Genomic DNA, 13,695 nt, shown 5'->3' on the forward strand with positions numbered 1-13,695 from the left:
AAAAATTTCACGTTGGGCTCGTGCTATGCACGGGCAACACCTTCTAGTTACGAGTCCGAAACCAAAATGACAAGTTTTTGAACTCTAATTACGTTTCTACAGCTATAAAAAAAGTTACATTTGTACCTAAAACGCAGTATTATACTGCGCTTTACGTTAAGGGAATTTTAGCTGTTAACGTAAAGCACAATATAATACTGCGTTTTACTAAATAATTCATTTTTTTTATATATAAAACAAAGTATAATACTTTATGTTGTTTATTGGAAGATCTCTGTTACCAGTGGAAGATATGTGTTGCAATTTGAATTTGGGTCGCCTACGAGAGTGGGCTTGACTGTTATGAGAGTGAATGCGAGATGTGCAGAAGATTTAAAGTACCAGATGGTCTGTATTTCACGAGCTTACGAAGGATTGAGTTTAATCTCACTTTGGTATTATGACAGTAATAGAGTATATGCGTTATGAGTTATTGTGTGTTTTGATCTATGGCTTTGAGCCAAGTGGGGGAGTTTACTATTGATTAGGTGATTGCACGGTTATGTGCTACGTTGGTTTCAGTTGAGGTGTGCTGGTGGATTAGTTATGGCTTACAGAGATTGAGACCGAGGATGGCTCGAGTAAAGGAAAATTTTGACAAATGTTATGTTATGCTTCATAGGTGTATGAGAATCATGGAGTGTTTTGAGTGGTTATTGGTAAAGGATGCTCGATGCATAGGGCACGAGGTTACTTGGTTGCATTAAGGTGAGGTTACATTCTGCGGTGTCGGAGTGCTAATGAGGCACGGGTTGTTCGGTTTATTTGATCAGGCTAATTGTAGTTTGAGTAGAGTGGATGACTCTAGAGGATGTTTCTAATGCGTTCAAGGTTTTACATGTAATAATTGGAGATTTTCAAGTGTATAATTTGGCTAGAAACTGAGGTTTGCATTGGAGGGTGCCAAGACTTGTGTCATTTCTATATTAATTATGGGATTCTATATATCAGTATTAGGAAGGTAATAGTTCCAGATTCGCAGGAAGTCTCTTCGGGGTATGTATTTTGAACGTGGCTTTCGGAAACATTTAAGAGAGTACTCGGCGGCTTATGAGCCTTAGACGGTGTGGTTTTATGCTTGGGTCTCGTGTGGTAAGTCTGGGTTGAGAAATTGTGGTGCTACAACAAGAGGGAATATCAAGTTGAAGGTAAATCAGAAGGAAACTCGGATAGATAGGGTAGCTTGGTAGTAGGTCGGATCGGTATGGTAAGGATATGATTAGCTCTTTGGATGCTTATGAGGTAATGAGATATACAGGTGTTTCGCAACAATGCTCTTGGGTTTTAGTGGCCTGTGTAGCTTGGTTGAGTCAGAAGTATTCAGTCCTGACGGTTTAGTCTTGTGCGAGTGGAATTCGGAGAGTTTTTGATGGTTTCTACCACGGTTAGAGATGCGTATTTTCTACGAGAGTGAGAAGCATGAGATGTGTAGTGATTTTCTTATTTTCTACGAGTGTGAGAAGCATGGGATGTATAGTGATTTTCTTCTGAATGGGATCAATGGAAAGTTCTTGGTTGGTTGAGTACATAGTTGCTTGTGGCTCGAAAGGGATATGAAGTTCTCATGGTTACCCTTGGACGGTATGGTTTATGCGGTATGTGGTTTAGGCTTGAGATTTACATGTTTAAGGTCTCGATTCAGTTCTGAAAGGAAGATCATAATATCCTTAGGTAGCGGCAACTTCAGATAATTAGAGAAATGAGCTTCAGATAATTAGGGAAATGATATTATTGATTGGTGTAGCTTGACGAGGGTATACGTTTCAGATAAAGGCAATGTGATTAAGTTGATGGTACTTCGGTAGTATTGCAACGCTCTCTTGTTAGATCGACTACTGATATTCGAGTTTGCTTGGTGGCACAAAAGAATTTTAGAGTATCTCTCGTGGAATGATTGAGTATTAGAGGTGTAGTATGTATTCAGATGACGGAATTGGGATTCAGGTATGGTGATCTGTGTGCTATATGAAGTTGGAGACTGGGAGTTCTCATATTCATGCTATATTGTGGTTGTGGGTCGCGTGTATCGGTACTGTTTAGTGACTATCGGGGTTTGGAGACCCGAGTGGATCTTTTGTTGCTTGGTATGTTAGATTTTGGATGTGATATTGGGTATAGACTGGTTGTCTCAGCGTTGTGTCATTCTGGACAATTGCGCTAAGGCGGCGATGTTGGCTATGATGGGAATGCCACAGATTGAGTGGCGAGATTCGATGGATTTCATATTCTAGTAGGGTAGTTTTATATTTCAAAGACCCAGTGGATGACTGGGAAGGATTGTCCTTCTTATTTGGGCTTTCGTGATGGATGTCAGTGCAGAGACTCCTACCATTGATTCAGGTCCGATGGTAAGGGACTTTTCCGGATGTGTTCTTGTGGTCGGGCATGTCGTTAGGCAAGGTTGTTGATTTCGGTATTGATTTGATGCCGTACACCGTATCGTATGGCACTGGCAGAGTTAAAAGAGTTGAAGGAGCAACTTCAAAGTTTCTTTGATAAGGGGCTCGTTGGCAGGCCAATGTGGATGTGTGTTCTAACTTGAGTCGACTTGATTGGCCCTGAGTTGTATTGCTGAGAGATGTGTGATTTGATTGTTATAGAGCCTATTAATGTTCTAAGGAGATCTATGACTTACCTTTTCGTGTTGCGAGGCATTGTGATTTGTTGGTTATAGTCACATGTAGTGCGGTGTTATTGGGGTCTCTTAGTGGAACTCGAGCAGGAGGAGTATTGGATATTGCTCGGCGGATGGCGTATCGGTTATGTCCTGTCGAGTTTGTGTGGTGTTATGTATTTGTTTCACCGTGGTTATGATGATTTGTTTTGGTTCTAGGCATCAATTGCACGTGGTCGTCAATTTCAAGCAGAGTGACTTGAAGTGTTTTATGTGGACAGTGTTTGGGTAGGGTTGCGCATTGCAGCGAAGTTATGTGGAGGTTTGACCTTGCGGGTTAGATTCATGTGTTTTGTTTCTATGATGTGAGACGGGTTCTCAGCCTTGTGTTGTGGTGGTACTGGTGAGCTTGCGGTACAACTCTCTCATTTGAGTCATTCTTCATGATTTGAGTATGTTCGAATTGTTGCTTATCGGTGTGCGGATTGCACAAGTTGTGGCTTTAGATGGTATGGATATGTCATGTCACCAGAGTAGTTGTGTTGGATTAGATGTGATCGTTGAGATCTAGAATGAATACAAACGTATTCGGGTTTAGCATGTTGGAAGGATAATATCGAGGTTCGGCTCAGAAATTTGTCATGGTCTTTGCCAAAGAAGAAGTAGGCTTCATGAATGGTTGATCTGAGAAATGGTTATGGCTTACTGTGTGTTTCATTTATCATTGGCAGTATATGAAAGGTTGGGATGAGACTTTAGTGGTAAGAGGTTTCCTATCGGTATTCAGTTGTTGTGTGTAGCTGCTGTGATTAGAAGTTATCGCTACAAGTGTTTGAGTTATGTGGTATATCATGTAATTGCACCTGAGGTTGCAGGTATTAGTTATCACAGCTTGTTTGGGCTTATTCAGAGTATAGATATGAGATTCTGATCTTGTGGATGATTTCGAAAGTGGAAATGTGGTTCTAAGGTTTATGGGCTAGGTTGGATTGTGAAATTTTAGTTGATTGTGTTATCGGACCTATATGAGATAAGGTGACATGGGATCACCCTCGGGTATGTGCATGGTAAGGTTATTCAGCGAGTGGTTGGATTTTGGAACAACTCTGGGCACGTTCGAAGACGAACGTATATTTAAGCGGGGGAGGATGTAAGACCCGACCGATCGTTTTGAGCTTGTGCACTTTGCTTGCTAATTCTCGGGCATGACTAGCCCTGTGTGATGCCTTATGACTTATGTGAATCGTTGGTTTTGGTTTTTCAGGGTAACCGGAATGAATTTGGAAGAACAATCCTCAGTTTGAAGTTTAAAATTTGAAGGGTTTGACCAAGATTTGACTTCTTAGTATATGATCTCGGATCGAATTTTTTATGATTTGGTTAGCTCCGTTAGGTAATTTGGGACTTAGGAGCGTGATCAGAATGAGTTTTGGAGGTCCGGAGTAGATTTAGGCTTGAATTGACAAAATTGGATTTTTGGCAATTTCCGATTGATAGGTGAGATTTTGATATACCGATCGGAATAGAATTCGGAGAGTTGCAGTAGTTCTGTTGTGTCATTTGGATATGTGTGCAAACTTTCAGGTCATTCGGACATGGTTTGGTTGAGTTTTTGATCAAAAGCGTAATTTAGAATATTTTGGAATTCTTAGGCTTGAATCCGATGCGAATTGGGTGTTTTGATGTTGTTTTGAGCGTTCCGAATGTTGGAACAAGTTTGAATGAGGTTATGGGATATGTTGGCATGTTTGGTTGAGGTCCCGGGGGCCTCGGATGAGTTTCGGGTGGTCAATCGGATCATTTCATATTGTGAAAAATTGCAGAATCCCTACTGTTGGTGTTGCAGGTTTTTGACCTTCACGTTCGCGATGCATGTCCCGCGTTCGCGAAGGGTTAAGGTGTAAGGCTATGGAGTTGGCATTCACGTTCGCGAAGATGGTTCCGTGATCGCGAAGGTGTGTGGTCTCTGGTCATCGCGTTCGCGAGTCTCCTGCCGCACTCGCATAAAAGAAGGGGGATGGATAGCTGGGTCCCCAATGCATTTGTTCTACGCGTTCGCGTAGTAGAGGTCGCGAACAGTTTGTTGTGCTTCGCATTCGCGAGAAGGTTATCGCATTCTCGTAGAAGGAATTTTGCTCTGTGAAGCAGTGTGCTTCGCGAACGCGACGAAAAAATGCCTGGGCAGTCAGATTATATTTTGAAAACAAGGGTTTAAGTCTAATTTCATAAAAACCATTGGAGAGCTCGGGAGAAGGTGGAATTTGAGGAGATTTTCAGTGGATCTATTAAGGTAAGTATTATTCACTCATATTTGGTTTAATTTCATGATTTGGTCTTAAATTTCATCATTTAATTTGAGAAATTAGAGTGAAAATTGGGGAAAAATGGAAGAAAAGTTTGAGATTTCTTTTAGGGATTTGAATGGGTAATTGAGGTCGGTTTTGATGAATTTGATATGGGTAGACTCGTGAGTAAATGAGAATTTTATTGATGTAATTTTTATCGGATTCTGAGACGTGGGCCCGGGGGCCGGGTTTGAGCAATTTGGGGATTTATTTTATGTAAATTGGATATTTTTGAGTGGGCTTTGTTCCCTTAGCATGTTTAATGGTTATGTACTGATTGTGGCTAGATTTGGAGCATCCGGAGGTCGATTCGTGAGGGCAAAGGCATCGCGGGCTAGAGTTTGGACCGAATCGAGGTGAGTAATGATTGTAAATGATGTCCTGAGGGTATGAAACCCCGGATTTGCACATCGTTGTGCTATATTAAGGTGGCGCACACGCTTGATGACGAGCGTGGGGTCGTGCACTGTTGGGGATTGTGATTTAGTTCATCCCGAATGACTATTTTACCGCATATTTGACTGGAATCTATTTGCTATCATCATGTTTTGGGCTGAATGTCATATTTGGGCCTCGTGCCAACTATTTGAACCCTTAGGGGATTTTTATTGATATTTTTTCACTGTTTTGACTTTATACTTGTACTTAGTCATGCTATAATCTACTGTTTTCATAACTTAACCACGTTTACTCTGTTTTTAACATACCAAATGATATTTCAAATAATATTTTGGGCTGAGCATCACGTTTTACTGTTGCCCCAGTGGCTTATGTGATTTTGACTGAGTAAGGCCGAGGACCTGTGTTGTAAGGATACTTTTGGGTCGGGCTGCATGCCGCAACGGTGATACACTGATTATGATTATGAGGCCGATGGCCTGAGATTTGTACGTCATGAGGTGACTTGTTGATATGAGGCCGAGAGCCTAGCGATGATGCCATGAGATGGCTTGATATGCGCTTTGGCTATAAGGGGCCCCTCTAGGAGTCTGCACCCCCAGTGAGCGCAGGTACCCATTGTGATGTGAGATATAGCCCGAGGGGCTGGTATTGTTATGAGATATTGCCCGAGGGACGGATTTGTTGATATTGTGCCCGAGGGGTGAACCTTTATGTGTTTATCTTTCTTATTTGCCTGTCATTTGTTTGCTTAAATGTTAGAAAGACATTTCATGAAGTTTAACTGAACTAAACTGTTTTTTACATATCTTTACTGATTCATTGTTTTACTGATTTTTACTGCTTCATTATAGCATGTAATGTCCCTTACGTGATTTCATATTTCTCAGTCTTTATTTATGATTATTACTCACTGAGTTGGACTACTCACTTTACTCCCTGCACCCCGTGTGCAGATTCAGGCGTTGTTGATCCTGCTAGCGAGAGTTGAGAGCTCCCGGCAGACTTCGGAGTTCACGAGGTGGCTGCTTGGCATCCGCAGTCCCGTGTTTCTCCCCCTTATCTCATTTCTTTTCCTTTATTAGTGACTTTGTAATAGCTTTGTAGACTTTTCAGACTTGTGTTAGAATTGATAGATGTTTATGACTGGTGACACCCCGGTATCGGACTGTGTTGGGTTTTATTTCCGCAAATTGTAATGTTCACTACTTATTATTTATCTTACCAAGTTTAAGGCTTAACATTTATTAATTTAATTGCTTAAGAAATGAAATGAGAAATGTTATGAGAGACGCCATTACAATCGGGTCCGAGTTTAAGGTCGTGACACAAAGAATGGAAAAGTATTAAGTATGGCAATGCTCTTGCTATCATTATGTTCAGCATTGATTTTAACGTTAAATATTTCAAGTGTAATTAGTCATATTCAACTTGAATACATGTGAAACTTTTGGATGGTTATATCATCTTACAAGGCTTCAGAATATGAATATGCTATAAAAGGATTCTATTTTAAAGTTATTCTCGGTGTTGGGCCTGTGCATAGCACGCGCAAGCATAGCTAGTTCTACTATATTCTCATCCCGCTTGTAGACCTGAGTGTGCATGGCTGTTAACAGGGGTATCAATGGATTGGTTCGGCCTGGTTATTTTATAAAATTTATACCATATTATTTTTTCGGTTATTCTATTATGTATAATCAAAATTGGACTTTTCGAAACCGTCCCAATCATGTCGGTTTCTCTTCGGTATCGGTACGATTCAGTTAATTTTCGGTATTTTTTTAAATATCATGTAAAATTCACTAGTAGAAGTAGAATGCAATAACATACGTTTTTATCGGATTTAGCAAAATTCTCTAGATATTTTTACTGTTTAAAGGGTAATGAATTAAAAAAAAAAGATGGCTAGAATATAGATCCATCAACTGTTCTACAACAACGTAAAAGAAATCAAACAAAGACAAAGAAAATATAAATCACACGAGTTGAAAGATATACCAAGATGGGACTCAAGAATAAAGTCTATAGAAGATAAAATATTCAAAAAGATAAATCTAAATTATATGAAAGGAAACATATTCAATACATTGTAGTTTGCTACTCATAATCGATAAAATACTTTGTGTCTTGCTAATAAAGATACTTGAAATAATTTAGTTTAAGTAGAAGTAGCATAGTAGGTTTTAGGAATTAGTATTTTGAGTTTAATTACTTGTTGGCTCGTAATAGTTTTCATAATTCCAAGGCTGAAAGAAAATTTAGTGCATTATTATTTTTAAATTTACCAAATAAATATATTTTCCACATGTAAAATTTATTCGGTACGTTTCAGTATTTTTTCGTTTTATTTTTATAAAATAAAAAATCTACCCTAATTATCGGTGCGGTTATAGATTTATATAAAAACCTACGGTTTCTTAAAAGGAAACCTAAAAATCGGTTCGGTGCGATACGGTTCGGTCGGTTTAGTCGGTTTTCGCATATCCATTTACACCCCTAATAACACTAGATAGTTGCACCAAAAGCAAACTAATAGCCCGTTTGGTTAAGCTATAAAAATCAGCTTATTTTGAGAAGTGTTTTCTTTAAAAGTGCTTTTTCAAAAGTACTTTTGATAAGAAGCAGTTTGTGTTTGGCTAATTAATTTAAAAAGTACTTCTGAGCAGCAACTAGTATTTGCCCAAGCTTTAAAAAACTGCTTCTAAGTGTATTTTTCTCAAAAGTGCTTCTTAAAAAAGTATTTTTGGAGAGAAACTACTTTTTTCCGCTTCTCCAAAATTGCTTCTGCTTCTCCTCAAAAGCACTTTTTTTTTCCTTCTAAAAATTTGGCCAAACACCTCAATTTTTGGTCAAAAGTGTTTTTGAAAAAAAAAAAAAGTTTTGGCCAAAAAAAATTGGCCAAACAGGCTATGAATTGTACTGTAATATTAGGCCTCTTTTTTAACCAGATGTGGACTTATCTCATTGCTTATACAGTTTCTTTGTTCTTCTCCTGTAAACACGTGCATTGCACAATCACCTTTTTATTTGTAGTGGGACAACTGGCCTCCAGTTTGATTCTTTCAGTTCACCTCTTTGTTCTTCAGTGCAAATCTTTTCTTTCTATAGTAGACATTCTCTCTCTCTCACTCACTACCGATGACCAAAGAAGCTACGGTGAGGCTCAGTTGTTTCCAGTATACCTGATCTTCTTTCTTCATGTTGTTCTCCTCTTCGATTCAATGTTATTTGGAACTATTTATTTTCAGCTTTCTAAGTAATATTTTCCTCATATTTCTATGAGTTTTCTCTGTTTGTCCATTCATCCACCCCTTTTCCCAAAAGGTTAGTTTCTTCTTAAGTTTCTCCATTTTGGTGTCACTATATTTGTTTGTTTTTCCCCTCTTATGTTTTTAATGAGCTATTTCTTAATTGATTTAGTATGTATTTTTTGTTTCTATTTGCTTGTCGTACTTAGGTCTTTATTTCTATAAACCTGGCAAGAGATAATTTGCTAGGTATCGATAGAATCAGATTTATCTTCGTTAGATTTTGGATGCGGAAATCGAGCTACCTATTCTGGGTATCCTCAAAATCGGCCAAAGCAGAGAAGAATTATGCATCGTGGAGTTCAGATAGATATTCTAACTAAACTTTGTATTTCTCTTTTTTTCACTAAACTTTGCATTTCTCTTTTTTTCCACTAAACTTTGCATAAAAACTTAGGGTAAACAGTAATTCGGAAACTCATTGAGTTTTCAATTTTCCTTTTTACTTGGTTCTGAATTCTGATGAATCATCTTTATCTTGGAAATCGCCCTGTTGCTTTCCTTCTATTACTCTAACCGTGTTCTTTTAGAAGTTTACACTATATTCATATAATGAATGCATTGATCTCTGACTCACTTGAGAATGTCACTGATTTAATGGTTCAATTGTAACCAGTTTACAAGAAATTAAAAACCACCCAAGAGCTTAGTTCTTAAATGATGTAATATGATTATGTGCCTTTTCATTTATAAACGAACAACTAAAGTGAACTAGATGTTCTGCTTCCTTTTTTTTTCCTGGTTTCCAGCAATAGAGTAGGTGTTGGGTTAACTAATATATCTGTGGTTTATATATAAGAAAACCACATTGTATTATAATCATCCATTTAACTGATTTTGTGGAGTTTTGAAATACTTCTTGATATCTACTAATCCTATGTCGATTTGCAGTTTATGCATTTCTGTTGTATCTCTTGGTGTTGGAAGGACTTTTAAGTTTGGATAAAGAGTGTACGACGAAAAAGAGTGTGAGTGAGGAGTGTTTTCTATTTTAAATTTGAATTTTTGAAGAAGTCTATTAGTTCGCTGGTTTCTATATACATCCCTTAATAGAGGAATATTACTTCAACTACATTGCAGTGAATTGCTTCTCAATTTCCTTTTAGTAGGATAATGTGAAATGTGGTTAATACTATGTAACTTAAGCTGAAGAACAGATTTCTTTTTTGCTACAATTAGTTATTCTTTGTTGAATAATGAGTAACTGTGATAAGGTACAATTGATATTGCTATTCATGTAATGCTATTAGATTACAGTTTTATTTTGGCTAAAATTCACTCCCTTCGCAAATTAATAATTGTACTGCTTTGCCCTCATTGGTTACTTCCAAGTCCAATAACTACTGAAGCAGAACAAGAATTCGAAGATTATTAGCTTTGTATGAACTTAAACGCATATATTCTAAAACCATAATAATTTATCTGACATTTCATAAATGAGTGTAAAGACAATCATTTAATCATCATTTTCTCTTTTTTCCTATATTCTTTTTTTATTTCTCGCTTTTGCAGATTTTCTGGAGATGTTTAAGCTTCGTTACCACTTGGAATTCATCTCCCTTAAATTGCTGTTTACTCAAAAGATGATGTAACATTTAAGCTCATTAATATGAAAAGTGGAATAAGTTTTCTCATTTGTTAAATCTTATTGGTCTTATTATGTATTAATGCAGTGAGATAGAGTTCCAAGTAGCTAGGTACTGAATGAATGATACCATCTTTTTCCATACTTTCTTATTCTTCTTCACCTGACAGTTATTTCTATAATTTGATTGAGATATACTTTTATTTAAGTCAGATCCTTAACATTATTTCTGTTTTAGGTGGCTTACCTCTGATGATAAGGAAAATTATCATGCTCCAGTCATTTAACTGTTAATTGTTCTCATCATGTTTATCCAATCCCGTCTATGGATAGAATTCTTATGGAATGGTTTGATTGAATAAATAACCAAAGTATATCTAGATTGCGTTTACCTTGGTGTTTGATAAAAAGAAACGGAAAGTAACTGAAAGTTTTTGACTTAGTGACTTATCAGGATTACTTTGTTTACCACTAGATGCTTTGATTGTTCAAAACAAACCCTTGGTTTTATTGTTAACCTGTAATGCTTTTGATTTCCATTAGTCTTGAACAACAATCTGAAATACCTTTCCTCATTTTTCTCGTGCTTTGGTGTAAATTTTAGGAAGTAAATGTATATTCATTAGCTTTGGCAGTAGCTAGAACCATAGTTTGCTTGTTTGCATTATACTGAACATTTTGGTTACACTATTGTGGTAGCCGAAACGGCAGATTCCCCTGCTACATCACAATACCTTGCTCCTTATACAGGATGATATATATTTCATGTTATAATGAATGATTATGAGATAATGGGTGGAAGAGTTAATAGTACAAACAACAACAACCCAGTATATTTATTCCACTTAGTGGGGTCTGAGAAGGGTAGTGTGTACGCAGACCTTACCCCTACCCTAAGGTAGAGAGCCTGTTTCCAAATAAACCCTCGGCATCCTTCCCTCCAAGAACTTCCCACCTTGCTCTTGGGGAGACTCGAACTCACAACCTTTTGGTTGGAAGTGGAGGTTGCTTACCATCAGAGCAACCCCTCTTGTCTAAGAGTTAATAGTATGTTGATTATTACCTCCACCTCTGTATGAGAAGAGTGTGTCTGTTGTGTCGTTCATGTTACTATGTATTATTCACTTACCACATAAATATAACTTTTAACTCTTTATCAACATATGCAGGAAATAGTTAGCTTCAATGGGCTGGAGAAGGAAAAAGTGCAGTGAAAATATCCAGCTTTCTACTTTTGACTACTCGGCTATCCAATTAAGTTTTTGGAGACGAGGCAAATATCATCCAAGACTAAATTTCTGTAGAGGAAGGGAAATGGCGACTTTGTGCCGACTCTATAATATTGTTGCTTCCATTGCTCTTGCAGCTTTCGCTTTAAAGTGAAACTTTGTATGAGTGTGAACTAACAACGCTGTTATATTTCAGCGGCTTTTCTTTTAGGCAGCTGTTCACCGTTGAATCTCGCTAATACAGCCCCCTATAATTTTCGTTATCGAGATATCTTTTTTTTTTTCATTGTTCCCACGGTTTTTTTTTGGGGAATCTGCGATAAATGAAGCTGTATCCCTTTTGGCTTGAATGTAGTTATGCTAATTGTGGCTCTATGGATTTCTCAGCCAACAAGGTTAATTACTGAAGTTTCTGTCGCTGTTGTTGTTAATTTTCAATTAGTATGCACGGGCAGCCTCTTTCTAGTGTTTTAGATATGTATTAGACTAAGGAAATGAGGTGCGCATAAACATACATGTACAAGTGAAAAAATTGCTTATAATTCTTTGTTTCTTTAAAAAGTCAGTTTATGAAAGATATTGTCCATTTAACCTCAATTAATATATAGAATTTATTTTTATTTATATATCTACACCAAAATTTTATCTCTTTTATTTTAATTAAATTTATACTTTTTATAATGTACATAAATATGGGCTCTTCCATGGCATATTGTTGGTTTTGAATATTAAAAACTTGTTCCATATATATTAAATCTGTATGATCATGAAAATAATACTATAACAATATTTAAGGGCATTTGACATACGTTATATGATGTAATCGTGTAATATTAGGTATAGTGTGCACAGAAAATGAACTTGTTAGCAAAATACTAACATTAGAGTTCGTACGGGTCTTATCAACATTTTAAAATAGTTGAAAATTATTCTTCCTCTTCAATTTTGCAAAAAAAAAAAAAAAAAAAAAATTAAATTTTCCCTCCAGCTTTGAACAATAAATATTCTTCCTTGTTATCATAATTTAATCTCTTTAATGTGTATTTAGACCCTTTAATTGTCAACCTTTATTTCTTTTTATTTTCTTTAATATCTTGGTTTTTGTTATTCACTTATAGAACATATCACATCTTATTTCCAACGTAAGAATATATATATAAATATAAGAGGGCTTAGAAAAAGTGATACTGCATGTCTTTTTGGCCACGAATCACATTTATCTTTTTTCTCAATTTTTTTAAAATTTTTTCTATTTTTCCCTGTTTATGTGCTTTACATTAAAATTTTCAAAAAGTTTTAGTTACATTGCCTTAATTAGACCTCCTTTCTTTCTCGAGTCAATTACTTAAATGGTCACTCAACTATCTCAAATTATCTCCTAAAGTCACTTTACTTTTATTTGTAACAACAAAGTCACTAAACTATGCCTATTGCACTCAGAAGGTCACTCAACTAGATTTTTCAAATTTTAGATTGTCAAATACCTATTTTACCCTCTAAATTATAAATATTTATCTTCTTTTTTTAAAAAAAAGTTTTTAATATTATGATTTTCTCTTTTAATTTATATTATGGACTTACCTATAGAATAAATAAATATTATTTATAAATTAAAAAAATAGAAAGTATTTAAGCATATATAGTGCTGGAATAACAAAATAATGAACATAGTAAAAAAATAATTAGAATAATATGTTAGTAATAATAATTTTAGTATTAAAAACAAAAATTCAAAAATTTATTTGCACAATTCAGAATGAAAGAAAATAAATATCGTAAAATATATATTCCATGCACGTAATATAAAAATAATTATTTAAATAAAAATATTTTTATAATATACATTATATATTCTTCAAAATTATGCTTATATTCCATGCACGACTTAACATAGCATATTTTACCATATACAGATAGTTCCTCTGCTTTCCAGTGATATAACTTTGTGTTGCCGGAAAGTTGGTAGAAATATAATAATATAATTGAGCATAATTTTTAAGAATATATAATGTATATTATAAAAATACCTTTATTTAAATAATTATTTTATATTACGTGCATGGAATATATATTTTACAACCTTTATTTTTATTCATTCTGAATTGTGTAAATAAATTTTGAATTTTTGTTGTTAATACTAAAATTATTTTTACTAACATATTATTCTAATTAT

The 13,695-nt window shown here is 35.7% G+C and overlaps 2 long non-coding RNA genes across 2 annotated transcripts; both read left to right on the top strand.

Moving 5' to 3' along the window:
- The first annotated feature begins 8,381 nt into the window (after positions 1 to 8,381).
- Positions 8,382 to 11,939, top strand: LOC107791282 (uncharacterized). Its single transcript, XR_001649219.2, has 2 exons — positions 8,382 to 8,556; positions 11,463 to 11,939. It is a non-coding gene; the product is annotated as an uncharacterized LOC107791282 (long non-coding RNA).
- Positions 8,563 to 10,501, top strand: LOC142181676 (uncharacterized). The gene is made up of 2 exons (XR_012710603.1): positions 8,563 to 8,724; positions 10,221 to 10,501. It is a non-coding gene; the product is annotated as an uncharacterized LOC142181676 (long non-coding RNA).
- Positions 11,940 to 13,695: the final 1,756 nt, after the last annotated feature.

This window comes from Nicotiana tabacum, chromosome 6 (assembly GCF_000715075.1).
Source record: "Nicotiana tabacum cultivar K326 chromosome 6, ASM71507v2, whole genome shotgun sequence".
NCBI lineage: Eukaryota > Viridiplantae > Streptophyta > Magnoliopsida > Solanales > Solanaceae > Nicotiana > Nicotiana tabacum.